The sequence below is a fragment of the Scyliorhinus canicula genome, chromosome 18 (assembly GCF_902713615.1).
Source record: "Scyliorhinus canicula chromosome 18, sScyCan1.1, whole genome shotgun sequence".
In the NCBI taxonomy this organism is placed as follows: Eukaryota; Metazoa; Chordata; class Chondrichthyes; order Carcharhiniformes; family Scyliorhinidae; genus Scyliorhinus; species Scyliorhinus canicula.
In genome coordinates this window covers 94,385,711-94,404,644 of record NC_052163.1, presented here as the reverse complement: position 1 = coordinate 94,404,644, position 18,934 = coordinate 94,385,711, and the positions used below count along the sequence as shown (strand labels likewise).

Genomic DNA, 18,934 nt, shown 5'->3' with positions numbered 1-18,934 from the left:
CCCCTCCGACCGAGGCTTAGAAGATACAGATTCTGTACCCAAGGTTCAGCTCCAACGTGTTTCCGCTGATCCAGGACGCCCCGAACTACGCAGACGCCATGGCGCTCCTCAAAGAAAACTACGCACAGAAACCGAACACACTCTTCGCCAGCCACGTACTCGCCACTTGCTCTCAACTCCCTGGTGAGTCCATAGAAGACTTATGGCGGGCCCTAATCCCACTCGCCCGGGACTGTGACTGTCAGGCCATTACGGCCACCGAACATTCCAACCTTCTTATGCGCGATGCGTTTGTAACGGGGATTGGGTCGGACCTCATACGCCAAAGACTGCTAGAAGGGACCACGCTCGACCTAGCTGAGACTAAAAAGCTAGCACTCTCCATGGCGGTCACCTCACGTAATGCTCAGGCCTACCCCTCTGGCATCGCGGCCCACCCCTCCTATCCCTCGTGGGCCCCACAAACGGCCGCCCCAGCCACGGCTTCACCCAGCCAGCACGCCTGCACCACACGCCAACCTGCGCACCCCGGGGTTCCCCGATGTTACTTCTGCGGCCGGCAGAAGCACCCCCACCAACGCTGCCCAGCCCGCACTGCCATTTGCAAGGCTTGCGGCAAAAAGGGGCACTTCGCCGCGGTGTGCCAGGCCCGCACAGTCGCCGCTATCACCCCCTCCCCCCGACCTACACACAGTGGGCGCCGCCATCTTCACCTCCCGGGGCGTGGCCAGTGGGCGCTGCCATCTTCACCTCCCGGGGCCGCGAGAGGCCAGTGGGCGCCCCCCCCCCCCCTCAGTCCACGTGCGGATCATGGGTGCCGCCATCTTGTCCAGCCCCCGCAACGTGCGGCCCATGGGCGCCGCCATCTTGTCCCCCGCAGGATCTTCAGGCGCCGCCATCTTGTCTTCCCCACGGGGCATGGACGCCGAGAGCATTCCACGATCTGGGCCCCCAACGCTCTCCATCTTCTGACACCAGTGACGACCAACCGCAGCTCACCTCAGTGACGATCGACCAGTCTCAACAGCATTCCACAACTGCCCACCGCTTCGACCAGTGTGAGAATCAACGGTCACGTGACCTCTTGCCTGCTGGACTCCGGGAGCACCGAAAGCTTCATCCACCCGGATATGGTAAGGCACTGCTCCCTCGCGGTCCACCCCACCATTCAAAGAATCTCCCTGGCCTCCGGATCCCATTCCGTTGTGATCCGAGGGTTCTGCACGGTCACTCTCACGGTCCAGGGCGGTTCCGCCTCGACGTCCTTCCTAATCTCTGCGCTGCACTACTACTAGGCCTGGACTTCCAGTGCAATCTCCAGAGCCTTACCCTCAAATTCGGCGGGCCCCTACCACCCCTCACTGTGTGCGGCCTCGCGACCCTAAAGGTCGACCCACCCTCCCTCTTTGCCAATCTAACTCCGGATTGCAAACCCGTTGCTACCAGGAGCAGACGGTACAGCACCCAGGACAAGGCCTTCATCAGGTCCGAGGTCCAGCGGTTGCTTCGGGAAGGCATCATCGACGCCAGCAACAGACCCTGGAGAGCCCAAGTGGTAGTCGTTAAAACTGGGGAGAAACACAGAATGGTCGTGGACTATAGCCCAACCATCAATCGGTACATGCAGCTCGACGTGTACCCCTCCCACGCATATCTGATATGGTCAATCAGATTGCGCAGTACCGGGTCTTCTCAACGATCAACATCAAATCCGCCTACCACCAGCTCCCCATTCGTAAATCGGACCATCCGTACACTGCTTTCAAGGTGGATGGTCGGCTCTATCACTTCCTCAGGGTTCCCTTCGGCGTCACTAACGGGGTCTTGGTCTTCCAAAGGGAGATGGACCGAATGGTCGACCGGTACGGTTTGCGGGCCACCTTCCCGTACCTAGACAACGTCACCATCTGCGGCCACGATCAGCAGGACCACGACGCCAACCTTGCCAAATTTCTCCACACAGCCACTCTCCTCAACCTCACCTACAACAAGGAGAAGTGCATGTTCAGCACAACCTGCTTAGCCAACCTCGGCTATGTGGTCCAGAACGGAGTTCTGGGGCCCGATCCCACTGCATGCGCCCTTTCATGGAGCTTCCCCTGCCCCAAGACCCTCAAACGCTGCCTGGGGTTCTCCTACTATGCCCAGTGGGTCCCAAACTATGCGGACAAGGCCCGCTCACTCATTCAGTCCATCCACTTTCCCCTTATGGCCGAGGCACAACAGGCCTTTGCCCGTATCAGAGCTGATATAGCCAAGGCCGGGATGCACTCAGTAGACAAGACACTGCCCTTCCAAGTAGAAAGCGACGCATTAGACGTCGCACTTGCCGCCACCCTCAATCAGGCAGGCAGACCCGTGGCATTCTTTTCCTGCACCCTTCATGCCTCAGACATTCGGCCCTCGTTCGTCGAAAAAGAGGCCCAAGCTATCGTTGAAGCTGTGCGGCATTGGAGGCATTACCTGGCTGGCAGGAGGTTCACTCTCCTCACTGACTAACAGTCGGTAGCCTTCACGTTTAACAACACGCAGCGGGGCACGATCAAAAACGATAAAATCTTGAGGTGGAGAATCAAGCTCTCCACCTATAATTACGAGATTTTGTATCGCCCCGGCAAACTCAACCAGCCCCCAAATGCCCTATCACGAGGTACATGGGCCAGCGCACAAGTAGACTGACTCCGGGCCCTACACGACAGCCTTTGTCACCCGGGGGTCACACGGTTGTACCATCTTGTCAAGGCTCGCAATCTGCCCTACTCCGTCGAGGAAGTACGAACAGTCACCAGAGATTGTCAGGTCTGTGCGGAGTGCAAGCCGCACTTCTACCGGCCGGACCGTGCCTGCCTGGTGAAGGCCTCCCGCCTCTTTGAATGTCTCAGCGTGGATTTGAAAGGGCCCCTCCCCTCCACCGACCACAACACGTATATTCTCAGTGTGGTCAATGAGTACTCCAAATTCCCCTTCGCCATCCCATGCCCCGATATGACATCTGCCACCGTCATCATAGCCCTAAACACAATCTTCGCTCTGTTCGGTTTCCCCGCCTACATCCACAGTGACAGGGGATCCTCATTCATGAGTGATGAGCTGTGTCAGTTCCTGCTCAGCAGGAGTGTCGCCTCCAGCAGGGCGACCAGCTATAACCCCCGTGGAAACGGACAGGTAGAGAGCGAGAACGGGACGGTATGGAGGGCCGTCCAACTGGCCCTACGGTCCAGGAACCTCCCAGCCTCTCGCTGGCAGGAGGTCCTCCCTGATACATTACACTCCATCCGGTCACTACTGTGCACCGCCACTAACAACACACCCCATGAACGTCTTTTTGCCTTCCCCAGGATGTCCACATCCGGGGTGTCACTCCCCACTTGGCTCGCAGCTCCAGGACCAGTCCTGCTCCGTAGGCACGTCCACAAGGCGGACCCGTTGGTGGATAGGGTGCACTTGCTCCATGCCAACCCCCAGTAAGCCTATGTGGCATACCCTGACGGCTGCCAAGATACTGTCTCCCTCAGGGACCTGGCACCAGCAGGTTCCACCCATACACATTTCTCCGGCCCGGCGCCACCCTCCCCTGCCCCGGCGCTCCCAACATTAACCCCACCAGGACCATCCCTCCTTCTCCTGCCCACGCCAGAGGATGAAAAGGATTTCAGCACACTCCCGGAGTCATCCAGCATCAGGCCAGCATCGACATCGCCAGCATCGGCATCGCCGCTACCGCTACGTCGCTCCCAGCGAAACGTCAAGGCACCAGGCCGGTTGAATCGCTAACTGGCACCGGACTTTCAAATGACATTTTTTTTTCTTTTCCCTGATAAAACACTGTACATAAATTCACTACTGTATATAGTTCTCCACCATCCCCGCCAGACTCATTTTTAACAGGGGGTGAATGTGGTGAACCACTGTTACAACTGTATTAGGTGATGTAAGGTAGGACCTGTACTACAGGTTCGCCGGTAGCCCCTACCTGCTGGCTCCGCCCAGTAGGAGGAGCGTATCCTCTATTCAGCAGCCATTTCGCCAGCTGCTGTGGGAGGCCACACATCTTACTGTAATAAAGCCACAGTTGTATCCAACCTTAGTCTTTGTACAATTGATCGTGCATCAATTCTCTTGTTTCCTCCACATAATCTTAATTAATCTTTGGCAGGACCAGTGTTCTCCAGTGACTGAATAGGTTGAATTTAATTTGAAATTTTGGAATTTGTATTATTTACAGTGATTAAATTGTGCAATTTGAAACATTTTCTGCGAAAACCACTAATCAAAGTCTTGTTGAGAATTATCCAATTTTGCTTCTCCTGGCGATGTCCTTTAAACTTAGCCATGTGCGTTTACATTTAGGTGTTTGAATTTCAATGCTCATATTTAAAATTCAAAGCTGTATTTAGCTCAGCCTGTGTCAGTTGTGTGTTATTCACATTATTAGTGCAAACCTTCTCTAACAAAATGCTGCTGTACATAAGCCAGAGCAGTGGGGTAGCAGGTTCTTTGTTATTTTGAGGTGTTTCACCATTCAGACCACACTCGGAGAGTTGTCTTCACTTCTGATCACACACTACAAAATGACGGTGCAATTACAGAAGTTGCAGAGATTAGCCTCGAACAACACATATGGATCCAACCAGCAATAAAGCTATTTTAAATCTAGTATTGTGTATAAACAGGATTTTAAAAAAAAATTCATAGGGTGTTGACATCACTGGCTAGATGAGCATTTATTGCCTAACCCTGATTGCCCTTGAGAAAATGCTGATGAGTCCCTTCTTTAACCACTGTAGTCCAGAGCTTGCAAGTACACCCATAGTGCTGTTAGGAAGGGAGTTCCACGATTTGATCCAGTGACAGTAAAGAAACAGTGATCTTGTTCCAAATAAGGATGGCGTGTGACTTGGAAGGAACGTCACATCCTCCCATGCATCTGCTGCATGTGTCATTCGAGGTAGTGGTTATGAGTTTGAATGACCTTTGGTGAGTTGCTGAATTATAAATGTTATATATTGCTACTGGTGGTGGGGAAAGTGAATGTTTAAGGTGGTGGATACGACCCTGATCAAGATTTGTCCCGGATGGTGTTGTTGGAGCTGCGCTTATCCAGGCAAGTGGAGAGTATTCCATTGCACTCCTGACTTGTGCCTTGTAAATGGTGGGCAGGCTTTGGGGAGTCAGGAGGTAAGTTACTCACCACAGGATTCCTAGCCTTTGACCTGCTCTTGTGGTCATAGTATGAATGTGGCAGGTCCAGTTCAGTTTCTGGGTAATGGTAACCCCAGGATTTTGATAGAAGGAGATTCAGTGATGGTAGTGTCATTGAATGTCAAGGAGAGATGGTCATATTCTATCTTGTTGGAGAAGGTCATTGTATGGCACTTGTGTGGTGTGAATTACTTGCCACATATCAGCCCAAGCCTAAATATTGTCCAGGTCTTGCTTCGTGGGGTTACAGACTGCTTCAGTATCTGAAGAGTTGCAAATGGTACTGCGTAATGGGTGCTGATGTTAAGTTAGAGGAGCTATTCATCAGTGGAACAAGTGAAGATGATTGGGCCCAGGACACTACCCCAAGGAGATCCTGCATTGATGTCCTGAGGCAGAGATATTGGCCTCCAACAACCATATCCTTGTGCTTGGTGTCGAGAGATTCTCCCTGGGCTCGTCCATTTTTGCTAACTTGTCAGGCTGCTTATTCAACATGCAGTACTGGATGAGCAGAAATGTCCTCCAAATAAATATCTAGAAGACTGAAGCCATTGTTTTTAGTCCAAACTCCATTCCCTAGCTGCCAACTCCATCCCTTTCTCTGTTTAAAGTCTGAGATTAAGCTGGTCTGTTCACAACTTTGGTGTCACACTTGACCCTGAGACAAACTTCTGAGCTCATATTCATGACATCACTAAGAGCCCCTGTTTCCCTCCATAACATTATCCAACTTTGACCTTCTCAGCTCCTCTATTGCTGAAACACTATCAGGGCTTTTGGTATCTCAACACTTGACTATTCCAATGCACACCTAGCTGACCTCCTACATTCTGTCCACCGTCATCGAAAACTCTGGTGCTTGTTTCAACGCAAGTCCTGTTCCCTTGTCACCCCCGTGTTTGTTGATCTACATTGCCTCCCATTCAAGCAATCTCTTGATTCCAATCCTAGTTTTCAAATCCCTTCATGGCCTTGACTCTTCCGATCTCAATAATCACCAACAACCCTCCAAGATGTTTGCACTCCTCCAATTCTGGCCTCTTGTGCATTCCCAGTTATAACTGCTCCACTACTGGTGGCCATGCGTTTGGTTGTCTTGGCCCCAAGCTCTTGAATTCCCTCCCTATATCTCCACTGCTCTGCCTCGCTTTCTTCCTTTTAAGATACTTCTTAAAACCTATATCTTTAACTAAGCTTTTGATCAGCTGACCAAATATCTCCAAATGTGGCTGTGTCATGCTTTATTTTATAATGTTCAGAGTGAAGCATCTTGGGACATTTCATTACTTTAAAGGCGCTATATACCTTGTTGTCAGAGATGTGATTGTTATCATGTGCTGGAACAGCTTGTCTTGGGGTGTGGCTGAAATCCAAATCTTCCGTACTATAGACGAGATGTTGTCAGGACCCATAGCCTTTGCTGTATCTGGTATCATCAGCCATTTCTTAATGGAGTAAATTGAATTGACAGAAACTAGCACTTGTGATGCTGAGGACCTCAAGAGGAGACCAAGATGGATTATCCACTTGGCACATCTGGCTGAAGCTGGTTGGAAATGCTAAAGCCTTGTCTTTTGCACTGACCTGCTGGACTCTGTCGGCCTTGAGGTTAGGGGTGTTTGTGGGGTCACCTCCTCTTGTTAGTTGCTTAATTGTCCAACACTCTTCGTGACTGGTTGTGGCAGGACAGCAGAGTTTAGACCTGATCCAGTGGATTTATAATTTAGCTCTGTCTATTGTACGTTCCGCATGTTGTAACTTCATTATTTTGAGGTATGCTTGCTGCTGCTCTTTTACACTCCTCACTGAACCAGGGTTGACCCTCCCTGGCTTGGTGGTAATGGTAAAGTGAAGGATATGCCGGGCCATGAAGTTACAGATTGTGGTTGAATGGAATTCTGCTGCTGCTAATGGTCCACAGAACCTCATGGATGCCCAGTTTAGAGTAGTTTGATCTGTTCTGAATCTATCCCGTTTAGGAGAGTAGTCATGTCACACAGCATGATGGAGGGTATCCTCAGATTGAAGCTGGGGCTTGGTCTCGTTAAGGGCTGTGAGGTGGTCACTAAAGCCAATACTGTGATGGGCAGATCCATTGGTGACAGCAAGACAAAGTAGCTTTGTCCCTCGTGTCGGATCTCTCACCATCTGCCGCAGGCCCAGCCTGTTAGGTATCATCTTCAAGACTTGGCCAGCTCAGTCACTCTTGGTGATGGACGTTGAAGTTCCTTAACCAGAGTACATTCTACTATGTCTTTGCTATGCACAGTATGATATTCCATGGAGGCAGGCTAAGGAAGGGAGTAGGTGGTAATCAGCAGAAGGTTTCTTTGCGTATATTTGACCTGCCACCATGAGACTTTGTAAGGTCCAAAGTCAATGTTCAGGACTTCCGAGGCTGCTCCCTCGTGACTCTATACGAAGATGTTGCCGCCACCTGTTGTGTCTGTTGTGCCATTGGGAGATATTCAGGGATGGTAATGGAGGAGTCTGGGATATTGGCTGGAATGTATGATTCAGTGAGTATGACTGTCAGGCATTGCTGTCAGAGGTCAGTTCTCCCAATTTGCACACAAGTCCCCAGATGCTTGTGAGGAGGACTTTGCAGGGTTAATTGGGAAGGGTGTGCCTTTGTATTTCCAGTGCCTAGGTTGATACCTGGTAGTCTGTCTAGTTTTATTATTATTTAAGTTTGCTGCTGCGGTTTGATACAACTTAGTGGCTTGCTAGGCCAATTAAGAGTGCAACAGCACTGATCACTATAACTAAGTTGCAAGGACTGCTATAACCAAACGGCAGTGACCAGAACTGAACTGCAATGAGCTCTGTAACTTAACTGCAATATTCACAATAAGTTAAAGTGCACCAGTTACTGTAAGTGAATTACACCAATCAGCACTTACGATTTGCAGCAATGTCTATGAATAAACTGTACTAATCAATATAAATGAACTGTGAGGATCACAAAATGAATTATACCAATCACTGTAAATGGGTAGTGATCAGTATAAGAAGATTCACACTATTGAAATAAGGAGGTGGGACAAAAAAATATAATTGTACATTCAAAAGGTTACCCTCACAAAAAGAACAATAAATGTTTTCAGTCGTCTGACAGGCCAGGGAATAGAGACGAGGGTGCTGAAAAACATAGTTGGAGTCTAAGGTGATGAAAGTGGTATGGACAGGGGGGAGATGTGGGATAATTTCCCTTTTTCCCCACTTCTCAACTGATCACAACAAAATGAGTGTTTTAACCCCTTCAGTGCTGTGATATTTCAGAATAGACACAAAGCAGGCTTTAAATCAGTAGGGTAAATGCTTATTTTCCCAACACCGGCAGTGTAATTGCAACAACACTCACTCCTCGTTAACACAAGACCCACGCGCGCACACACAAGAAAAGATGATTTCTGAAGATGTAGCATGTACTCGCATCTTTAAGAGTTTGAAAGTCTAGGGGCGGCATGTCGCACAGTGGTTAACATTTGCACTGCGGTGCTGAGGACCCGGGTTAAAATCCCGGCCCTGGAATTTGCACATTCTCCCCATGTCTGCATGGGTCTCACCCCCCACAACCCAAAAATGTGCAGGTGTGGTGGATTGGCCAAACTAAATTGCCCCTTAATTGGGGAAAAAAAAATTATTGGGTACTCTAAAATTTAAAAACAAAATTAAAAAAAAAAAAAGTTCGAAAGTCACTATTGCGCTGATTCTTCGGGGTGGTAGTTGGAAGCGTTGCAAGCATGAGAATTCACGCTTGGTTCACTGAAGACAATAAAGGTTGGAAGTTTCTGCTGATAAACTCACAATGGCTTATTACTTGCTTTGCTGCAGATGAAGCTGTAGATGGACTCCTGAAGTGAGGATATATCTTGCCGATAAAACCAATTATACAAAGAGACAAATGTATACATTAAGAACGTTACACCATTCGACCACTCAAATGTTCCGCCACCATTTGATAAGATCATGGCTAATCTGATTGTGGCCTTAACTCCACTTTCCTGCCAAATATAATGTTAGCCCCATTTCTCCACCTACGGTGAATTTTCAAATCTGGTCCTTCCTTTTTCTGACTGAGATGGCATCCATCTGAACTTCAGAGTGTGGCACAGTGGTTAGCACTGCTGCCTCACAGCTCCTGGGACCCGGGTTCAATTACGATCTGTGACTGTGTAGAGTTTGCACTTTGTCCCCGTGTCTACGTGGGTTTCCTCCGGGTGCTCCGGTTTCCTCCCACAGTCCAAGGAAGTGCAGGTTAGTTGGATTGGCCACACTAAATTGCCCCTTAGTTTTCAAAGATGTGCGGGTTAGGTGGAGTTATGGGGATAGGGAAGGATTGTGGGCTTAAGTAGGGTGCTGTTTCAGAGGGTCAGTGCAGACTCAATGGGCTGAATGGTCTCCTGCTACGCCTCTATGGTTCTCCTTCTATGGTTCACATCCCAAACTGATTCACTGAGCTCCCCTTGTGGGTTAATAAGGTATTTACGCTTATAAGCCAGTTTCTATCAGTATCGATGTTTACATTATCCACGTAATTAGTTAATGGTTTGCAACTAATCTCACAATGGAGGATGTTTGATATCCCATCATCATTCCTGTCAAGATAGGCTCCTGAGGCTTCCAGTGGCGACACGTAGTGGAGCAGTCGCACATGAGGTGGCTCCTGCCAGAGAATTTTATTTAAGCCCATTTTGCCTGAATTTATGTCGGAAATTTGGGCTGAAGTTTGTTCATATTGATGGGTTAAGTATCCCCACATCAAGGGGATGCCCAATAGATACAGGACAAGGCAGCAGAAAAATAAGGAATTATCGTTGAATGAGGAAACTTTGAGAGCCCTGTCTGGAAAACAATGGTGAAGGCTTCTGCAGTATCAGGGTCGACTCCACTAACTGCTGAGATGCTGAAAGGCATCTTGTGATAGAGCTACAGAAACTACACCAGGACGTCTCGGAGGACCATGAGAAAGCGATTGAGGCAGCGATACCCTTGATTCAAGTCGCCTTGGCTAAGGCAGATGAGTTGCTGAAGGTGCAGGGCGTGGAACTGAAAGTTGGGGACAGCTCTGTCTTGGCAGAGGGATCAGATCGCCTCCCTGCAAGTGGAATGGTGCGGGTGGCAGCCAATTAATAAACAATTGTTAAGGGCCAAGGTGGACCACTTGGAAAATCGGTCTAGAAGACAGAACTTGAGGGTGGTTGGGTTGCTGGAGGGTCTGGCGGACTCGAGCTCGACAAAGTTCATGTTGCAGTTGTTGTGGAAGATCGTTGGGGGAGGGGGAGCTAGCCAACAGGACGTTGAGGTAGAAGCAATGTGTAAGGCTGGATGCCACATTTTGTGCATGGAGGGAAATGAAATGAAAATCACTTATTGTCATGAGTAGGCTTCAATGAAGTTACTGTGAAAATCCCCTAGTCGCCACATTCCGGCGCCTGTTCGGGGAGGCTGTTACAGGAATCGAACCGTGCTACTGGCCTGCTTGGTCAGCTTTCAAAGCCAGCGAATTAGCCCTGTGCTAAACAGGGAGACAGGGCTGGAGAGAGTGGAGGATTTATTTTTGGAGGGGCGGTTTGCCAGCCTGGAGAAGTTGAAGGAGAAATTTGGGCTGTTAGATTCAGACATGGGGCTAAAGGGATATGGGGGAAGGCGAGATCAGGGTATTGAACTTGATGATCAGCCATGATCATAATGAATGACGGAGCAGGCTCGAAACGCCAAATGGCCTCCTCGTGCTTCGATTTTCTATGTTTCGGTACCTCCACATGCGGAGTTTTGTCAAGAGGTTTTTTTCCAGCTTTCCTGGTAGTGCAGCCACCTTCCTTTATTGGAGCGGATTCTCTCCTTTTCTGGGTCGGAGGATGGCATGTCCGATGGCAAGGGAAGTGTTCAGTTTGGTGGAAGGGCTGAATGTGAAATGGGTGGAGGAGTTGGGGCCAGTACTGGAGGAGGGGGTATGGAGTCAGTCGCTGCAGAGTGCTACGTCGTCGTGTGCGAGACTGAGTCGTTTCTAGTTAAAGATAGTATTTTGAGCGAACCTCACTAAGGCGAGTCTGAGTCGGTTTTGTGAGGGGGTGGAGGCTAGGTGCGAGCACTGCTCGAGGGGGCACATGTTCTGATCCAGTTCTAAGCTGCGGGTTTCTGGAGGTCCTTTTTCCGCACCATGTCGGTGATCCTAAATATTGAGCTAGAACTCTGCCCCCCGGTGGCTAATTTTTGGCGTTTTGGATTTGCCGGACCTGCGGACAGGTGACCTTTGCCTCGTTGGTGGCACGGCGACAAATTCTGTTGGGCTGGAGGTTGGCAACACCGCCAAATGGTTTGGCGTGGCTAGGGGATTTGAGGGAGTTATTGCACCCCAAGACGGTCAAATACACTGAGGGGGTCGATTGAAGGGTTAGATCATAGAATTTACAGTGCAGAAGGAGGCCACCCGCCCATTGAGTCTGCACCGGCTCTTGGAAAGAGCATCCTACCCAAGGTCAACACCTCCACCCTATCCCCATAACCCAGTAACCCTACCCAACACTAAGGGCAATTTTGGACACTAAGGGCAATTTAGCATGGCCAATCCACCTAACCTGCACATCTTTGGACTGTGGGAGGAAACCGGAGCACCCGGAGGAAACCCACGCACACACAGGGAGGATGTGCAGACTCCACACAGACAGTGACCCAAGCCGGAATCGAACCTGGTACCCTGGAGCTGTGAAGCGATTGTGCTATCCACAATGCTACCGTGCTGCTCCGGTTTTACCGGAGATGGCGACCGTTTATATTGTCTTTCAGAGAATTGGTCATTGTTAGCTGTTAGAGCAGAAGGAATTTTTGTTGTTTTAGAAGGTTGTGGGGGGTATTTTTATTCAAGTTATTTGTTTGTATGGGTTGTAATTTTGTATAATATGTTAAAAACTTAATAAAAACATTTTAAAAAATAAAAATCTTTATTCGGGTATTTGCAAGTTTTTATAATAATAACAATAACAATGCCATGAACATGGTACAATAAACATTTCCCCCCACCATCCCAATCTTCACAAATCCCAACCATGAAACAACAATCTGCCCCCCCTCCCTTTGGAATATTGCTTCTGCTGACAGTTTCCCCGAGAAAGTCGATGAACGGCTGCCACCTCCGGGTGAACCCTACCATTGACCCTCTTAAGGCGAACTTTATTTTCTCAAGACTGAGAAACCCAGCCATGTCACTAACCCAGGTCTCCAGTCTCAGGGGCTTCGAGTTCCTCCACATTAATAAGATCCGTCTCCGGGCTACCAGGGAGGCAAAGGCCAAGACGTCGGCCTCTTTCGCCCCTGAACTCCCGGCTCTTCTGACACTCCAACGATCGCCACCTCCGGACTCGGCACCACCCGTGTTTTGAGTACCGTGGACATTGCCTTAGCGAAACCCTGCCAAAACCCTGTAAGCTTCGGGCATGCCCAAAACATGTGGACATGATTTGCTGGGCTTCTCGCGCACCTCGCACACCTGTCTTGTATCCCGAAAAACTTGCTCATCTGGGCCACAGTCATGTGTGCCCGGTGGACTACCTTGAATTGTATCAGGCTAAGCCTGGCACATGATGAGGATGTATAAACGCTGCTTAGGGCATCCGCCCACAGACCCGCCTCTATCTCTCCTTTTAGCTCGTCCTCCCACTTGAGCTCCTCCACCGGAGTTTCCTCCACATCCCACAGCTCCTGGTAAATATCTGATACCTTCCCCTCCCCCACCCAGGTACTGGAGACCAATCTGTCCTGTATCCCCTGTGGCGGCAGGAGCGGGAAGGCCAGAACCTGTTTTCTCAAGAAGTCTCGCACCTGCAAATACCTAAACCCATTCCCTGCTGGCAATTCAAATTTATCCTCCAAGGCTTTCAAGCTGGGGAAGCTCCCATCTATAAATAGATCCCCCATCCTTCTAATTCCTGCCCTTCGCCATCTCCAGAACCCAGCCTACCCGGTACAAACCGATGATTATTATAAATCGGGGTCCAAACCGATGCTCCCGCCACTCTCTTATATTTCCTCCATTGCCCCCAGATTCTCAGAGCCGCCACCACCACCGGACTTGTGGAGTATCGGGCCGGTGAGAATGGAAGAGGTGCCGTTATCAGTGCTCCCAAGCTTGTGTCTTTGCATGACGCCGCCTCCATCCGCTCCCACCCCGACCCCCACTTCCTAAACATGGTTATATTAGCCGCCCAGTAGTAATTGCAGAAGTTCGTCAGCGCCAACCCACCCTCCCCCCGACTGCGCTCCAGCAACACTTTCTTCACTCGCCCACACAAAGCCCGAAATAACCTTATTTACCCGCTTGAAAAAGGCCTTTGGGATGAAGATGTGGAGGCACTGAAGGACAAACAGAAATCTGGGGAGGACCGTCATTTTCACGGTCTGTACCCTCCCCTCCAGTGATAGCGGGAGCATGTCCCATCTCTTCAAGTCCCCTTTTATTTGTTCTACCAACCGGGATAGGTTTAACTTGTGCAGTACCTCCCATTCCCGGGCCACCTGGATTCCCAGATATCGAAAGCTCTTTCCTACAATTCTAAGCGGCAGCTCTCCCAGTCTCTTCTGTCCCCTTGCCTGGACCACAAACAACTCACTCTTCCCCATGTTCCATTTATACCCCGAAAAGCTGCCAAATTACCCCAAGATTCACATTATTCCCCTATCCCCTCCAACGGGTCCAAAATGTACAAGTGTAGATCATCTGCATAAAGTGAGACCCGATGCTCCACCCTCCCCCAAACCAGCCGTTTCCAGTTCCTAGAGGGTCTTAACACCATGGCCAATGGCTGTATGGCCAGAGCAAACAGTAATGGGGAGAGGGAGCACCCTTGCCTCGTCCCTTGGTGTAGTTTAAAATACCCCGACCTAAGCCGGTTTGTACGCACACTCGCTACTGGTGCCTGATAGAGCAACCGCACCCAGTCAATAAAGCCCTCTTCAAACCCAAACCTTCCCAGCACCTCCCACTGGTAATTTCACTCCACCCGATCAAAAGCCTTTTCCGCATCCATCACTACCACCACCTCCACCTCCTTTCCTTCTGAGGGTATCATAATAATATTTAAAAGCCTTCAAACATTGGCCTTGAGTTGTCTTCCCTTTACAAATCCCATCTGGTCTTCCCCTATCACCCCCAGGACACAATCCTCTATCCTTGTAGCCAGTATCTTAGCCAGCAGTTTGGTGTCCACATTCAGTCGAGAAATTGCCCTGTATGACCTGCATTGCTCCGGATCCTTCTCCCGTTTCAGGATGAATGAAATCGAGGCCCTCAACATTGTTTGGGGGGTGGGTGTGAGGGGTTGGGGGGGGGGGGGGGGGAGGACTCCCTACTCTCTTGCTTCATTAAATGTCCTTGCCAGCAGTGGGCTCAATATCTCTTGTAGAATTCCACCGGATAACCGTCAGGCCCCGGGGCCTTGCCCAGCTGCATGCTCTCCAACCCCTCGATTATTTCCTCAGTCTCAATTGGGGCTCCCAGCCCTTCTACCAGATTCTCCTCCACCCTCGGAAACCTCAACTGATCCAAAAACTGCCTCAACCCCTCCACCCCAGTCGAGGCTTCGACTCATCTAATTTACTATAAAAGTCCTTAAACACCTCATTCACCCCCACTGGGTCCAGGACAGTATTCCCGCCTTTACTCTTTACTTTCCATATCTCCCTGGCCGCCTCCCTTTTTCTGAGTTGGTGCTAACATTCTGCTTGCCTTTTCCCCATACTCATAAATCGCCAACCTTGCCTTCCTCAATTTTTCCACTGCTTTCCCTGTAGTCAACAGCCCAAACTCTGCCTGTAATCTCCGCCGCTCCCTCAGGGCCTCCGAGTATCTCCTGTCCACCTGGAGTATCTCCTTAACTAACCTATCCCTCTCAGCCCATTCCGCCTTTTCTCTGTGGGACCGTATCGAGATTAATTCCCCCCTGATCACTGCCTTCAAAGCTTCCCAAACCGTTGCTGCAGAGACCTCCCCCATATCGTTTGTTTCCAGGTAGTTCTGGATGGACTTGCTAACCCGCCCACAGATTGCTTCGTCCGCTAGCAGCCCCACATCCAGTCTCCACAGCGGGCGTTGCCCGCTCTCCCCACTAACTCGTAGATCCACCCAATGTGGGGCATGATCCGACACTGCGATTGCCGAGTACTCAGTATCCACCCCCGGTATTAGCACCCTGCTCTGAACAAAAAAGTCAATGCGAGAGTATACCTTGTGGACATGGGAGAAAAAAGAAAACTCCATCGCCCTTGACCGTGCAAACCTCCATGGGTCTACTTGCCCCATCTGTTCCATAAACCCCTTCAATTCCTTTGCCGTGGCAGGCATCCTCCCTGTCTTGGATTTTGATCGGTCCACTTCCGGATCAATGACTGTGTTAAAATCTCCTCCCATAATCAGGTTATGTGACTCTAAGTCTGGGATCTTACCTAACACCTGCCTCATAAATTCCACATCGTCCCAATTCGGAGCATATATTTTCACGAGTACCACCTCCAGCTTCCCACTCACCATTATGTACCTACCCCCCTTGTCTGATATGATGTTCCCTGCCTCGAATGCCACTCGTTTATTGATCAAGATCGCTACCCTCCTGGTCTTTGGGTCCAGCCTTGAGTGGAATACTTGGCCAACCCACTCCTTTCTCAGTATCGTCTGGTCTATAACCTTTCGGTTTGTCTCTTGTAGCATTGCCACGTCCGCCTTCAGCCCCCTCAAATGCGCAAACACGCGAGCCCTCTTGACCGGCCCATTCAACCCTTTGATGCTCCATGTAATCAGCCTGGTCGGGGGGCTTCCCGCCCCCTCAACCCCCGCCAACTAGCCATCACTCTTTTTAGGCCAGCCTTCAGCCCACACCCCCTGCCTCCTCGAGCCCCCCTCGGGCTTCGTTCCCGACCTCCCATGTATCCCCTAGTAACAGTTCCTCCCCTGTCAGCAAAGCAGCTCTCTTCCCCCCCCCCCCCCCCCCCGCAACAGCACTAGAACCCCCCCCCCCCCAAGTCAAGCTCCAGCTTAACACCTGCTCACTCCCCACTGCGCTTCCGAGAGTCAGCAGACCCATGCTGACTTGATAGCGCCCGCCCCTGGCACCAAGCAGTCTGTCTCCCCATTGTTCTCTCCCCCCACTTGGACAAACATATTCAAAGCACCATATTCCTCAGTAAACAAACATCAGAGAAAACAGTGAAGAAACAGCCCCTTTAGAAAAAGAAACACAAAAACAGAAAACAGAACCAGCCCCAAAGACCACCCCCCCTCTGACCAGCTCCCTGCAAGACAAAGTTAACTTTCGCCATCAAAACAGCCCCTTATTACACATAACCCTACTTATACTTACACATCTCAGCACAACAAATAGCCACCACAGTACTCTCCAAGGCTTCAGTGTCTTTTAGTTCACCTCCAGTCTTTTTTCTTTAATAAAAGTCCATACTTTTCCTGGTGTTTCAAAGTAGAAGTCCCGTTCCTCATGTGTGACCCACAGACAGGCTGAACTTGTCCCGAACAACATCCCGAACTTCACCCCCTTCTTAAAGAGGGCTACTTTTGCTCGATTAAACCCAGCTCGCCTCTTGGACAAATCTGCGCTCAGGTCCTGATAAATGTGCAGCTCGCAATTCTCCCACTTGCTGCTCCGTTCTCTCTTGGCCGACCGCAGAACGTTTTCCTTGTCCAGGAATCGGTGAAAGTGTACGACCATCACACTCGGCGGCTTGTTCGCTCGGGGCTTCTTCACGAGGGCTCTGTGCGCTCTATCCACTGCCAGGGGCCGAGGAAACGTCTCAGCCCCCATCAACTTATCCAGCATGTCTGTCACATAGGCCCTCGCATCCGATCCCTCACTGACTTCAGGGAGGCCGACAATTCTAAGATTCTGATTCCTGGACCTGTTCTCTAGGTCCTCCAGCTTCTCCTGCATTCTTTTCTGGCGGTCATTCATCATCTCCACCTTGGTCTCCAGCACGGTTATGTATTCCTCGTGCTCGGACACCATTTACTCCACCTCCTGGATCGCTCTTCCATGGGTCTCTTGATTCTGCACCACTTGATCAATCAAAGCCTTAATCGGGTCCAGCGTGTCGTTCTTCAGCTTGACGAAGCAATCTTTGAAAAACTTCACCAGCTGTTCCGTCGACCACTGTGCCGTCTCCCCGTCGCCCTTGCTCTCCGCCATGCTTTCCCGCGTTGCCAGCTCTGCTCGTGTCTTCCTTATAGGACTTTGTCTTCTCACGTGGCCACTTCTGGTCCAATTCTCCATACAGGATGGGGATTTCTCCTTACTGTCTCACTCATAGAACAGTACAGCACAGAACAGGCCCTTCGGCCCTCAATGTTGTGCCGAGCCATGATCACCCTACTCAAACCCACGTATCCACCCTATACCCGTAACCCAACAACCCCCCTCCATTAACCTTACTTTTATTAGGACACTAGGGCAATTTAGCATGGCCAATCCACCTAACCCGCACATCTTTGGACTGTGGGAGGAAACCGGAGCACCCGGAGGAAACCCACACATACAGGGGGAGGACGTGCAGACTCCACACAGACAGTGACCCAGCCGGGAATCGAACCTGGGACCCTGGAGCTGTGAAGCATTTATGCTAACCACCATGCTACCCTGCTGCCCCATATCGATTTATTCATCGATTTATCCCATAAAATCCGGTAAAAACCGGGGGGGGGGAAAGGTCCAAAAGTCCGCCACAGGCGGGAGCTATCAAATGTGCGACATGCCCCTCCATGGCTGCCACCGGAAGTTAACATTTAAAAAAAAATGAAATGCACAGGAAGGAATTGGTAGGCTCCCGCTTAGGCGGGCAGGGGAGAGCTTTAGGTACCTGGGGGTGCAGGTGGCCAGGGACTGGGGGACTCTTCACAAGCATAATTTCACCAGACTTGTAGATCAGATGGAGGAGGAGTTCAAGAGGTGGGACATGCTGCCATTATCGTTGGCGGGGAGGGTACAGTCCGTCAAAATGACGGTGCTTCCGAGGTTCCTGTTCCTCTTTCAGTGCCTGCCCATCTTTATCCCCAGGGCCTTCTTTAGGAGAGTGACTAGCAGTATTCTGAGCTTTGTGTGGGCGCATGGGACTCCGAGAGTGAATAGGGTGTTCCTGGAGCGAGGGAGGGATAGAGGCGGGCTGGCGCTGCCCAACCTTCTGGGGTACTATTGGGCGGCCAATGTGTCAATGGTGCGTAAATGGGTGATGGAGGGGGGAGGGGTGGCGTGGAAAAGAATGGAGATGGCGTCATGTAGAGGTACGAGCCTGGGTGCCATGGTAACGGCGCCGTTGCCGCTCTCCCCTAAGAGGTTTACCACGAGCCTGGTGGTGGCGGCGACCCTAAGAATCTGGGGACAGTGGAGGCAGCATAGGGGGGAAACAGGGGGCTCGATGGAGGCTCCACTGGGTGGCAACCATCGGTTCATCCCGGGGAACAAGGATGGGGGATTTAGGGGGTGGCAAAGGGCGGGCATCAGCAAATTGAGGGACCTGTTTATTGGCGGGAGGTTTGCAGGCCTGGGGGAACTGGAAGATAAATTTGGCCTTCCCCAAGGGAACATGTTCAGATACTTGCAGGTGAAGGCGTTTGCTAGGCGACAAGTAGAGGGACGGAACTTGGGAGGATGCCTTGGAGAGAGTCAACTCTTCCTCCTCATGTGCGAGGCTTAGTCTCATCCAATTTAAGGTGCTGCACCGGGCCCACATG

At 50.6% G+C, this 18,934-nt stretch overlaps 1 protein-coding gene across 7 annotated transcripts in view; it reads left to right on the top strand.

The window, feature by feature from the left end:
- LOC119953154 (caytaxin-like) overlaps nucleotides 1–18,934 on the top strand; it is a 119,042-nt gene that overhangs the window by 82,681 nt on the left and 17,427 nt on the right. The window lies entirely within an intron of this gene.